This window comes from Lasioglossum baleicum, chromosome 17, assembly GCF_051020765.1.
Source record: "Lasioglossum baleicum chromosome 17, iyLasBale1, whole genome shotgun sequence".
Classification (NCBI taxonomy): Eukaryota; Metazoa; Arthropoda; class Insecta; order Hymenoptera; family Halictidae; genus Lasioglossum; species Lasioglossum baleicum.
In genome coordinates, this window is record NC_134945.1 from 9074721 (window position 1) to 9075903 (window position 1183).

At 51.8% G+C, this 1183-nt stretch overlaps 2 protein-coding genes across 13 annotated transcripts in view; both read right to left on the minus strand.

The window, feature by feature from the left end:
- LOC143217586 (dystrophin, isoforms A/C/F/G/H) overlaps positions 1-1183 on the minus strand; it is a 1095306-nt gene that overhangs the window by 475321 nt on the left and 618802 nt on the right. The window lies entirely within an intron of this gene.
- Positions 1-1183, minus strand: part of LOC143217589 (uncharacterized) — a 172282-nt gene that overhangs the window by 24176 nt on the left and 146923 nt on the right. The gene's annotated exons all lie outside the window — the stretch shown is intronic.

Here is a 1183-nt window from a genome sequence, read left to right on the forward strand (position 1 = left end):
GCACCAGCGTCCACACACATGGTGTTAAGAATTCCCATGGAAGGAGGATTTCGCGCGGACGGTCGTCCGTATCCGTGGTAAAACAGATTAAAAAGCCGCGATTGTTTCGAGGCGAGTGGAAGGTTGTGTGTATGGGGGTGCGTTGGGGGTGGGCGCAATAAAACAGCCGTCGGGCAGCGGGCCCGTGCCACGAGACGGACAGTGATTTCCAATAACGAACTCTGAAATATCCAGGCACCGGGCCGGTGGCTCGGATCCTGGAATTCAATCAATCGTTCCAACACCGGATCCTCGGCCTTTGATTACCTTTATATCCGCCGCGTTCCGTGTAACCGGCCGCGTTCCGATAAACGCTTCGGGAATGTTAAATCCGCGGCGCAATAACCTATTCCCAGGCAACCGGCTGCAAGCTAATGCGCATCGACGCGCGGACCAGCCCGGAAGTCTACGCTGAAAACGAGCGAGCAGCGGCCGACCTATGCAAATGAGCACACACGGCTCACGGAGTTCGCCAAGGCAATCAAAGGGCCTCGAATCCCGTTGGTCTCGCTTCTCGGTTCTCGGCTCTAGCGTCTCCCTCCTGGCTGCTGCTGCTGGTAGGTTGCTTGCTTGCTTGCACGCCGCGCCGCGCCGCGCCACCGCTAGGAGCCCAACTCGGGAACCTCCGCTGTATCCAATAGTTCTACGGAACGGACTCTAGTCCAGTCACGAACTTCGAATTATGATTTCGTTCTCCGCTTTGCGAGCTTTTACCCATTTACTGCCTTCTATCTGCCAGCCCTCTACACTCGGGATAAAACCGGGATGAATGCTAGGGTTATACGAGGACGTAAGGAGGAAATGGCGCAGACGGATAGTGCCTTCTGTCGTTCGTATGCCGGACACTCGCGAACTGCGGTAATTATTTCGGGGATCACCATTGTACGAGCTTTCCGAAAAGAGGTGGTTAATCTTTGGCGAGCGGAACGAGAAGTCATCCAGATGTCTGCGTACAGTGAATCACAGTGATATCGTTCATTCATAAGAAAAGTGACGTAAGTCAGAAAAAGGAAATTTTACAGGGAAACCATTTGAGGATTATATCAATTTCATATCCATAGAATGGAATTATTCTACGTCGGAAGAAATGTCCGGGTTAAAAGAAGGCCGAATGACTTGATACTGAATCTTTAAAAACTATTAA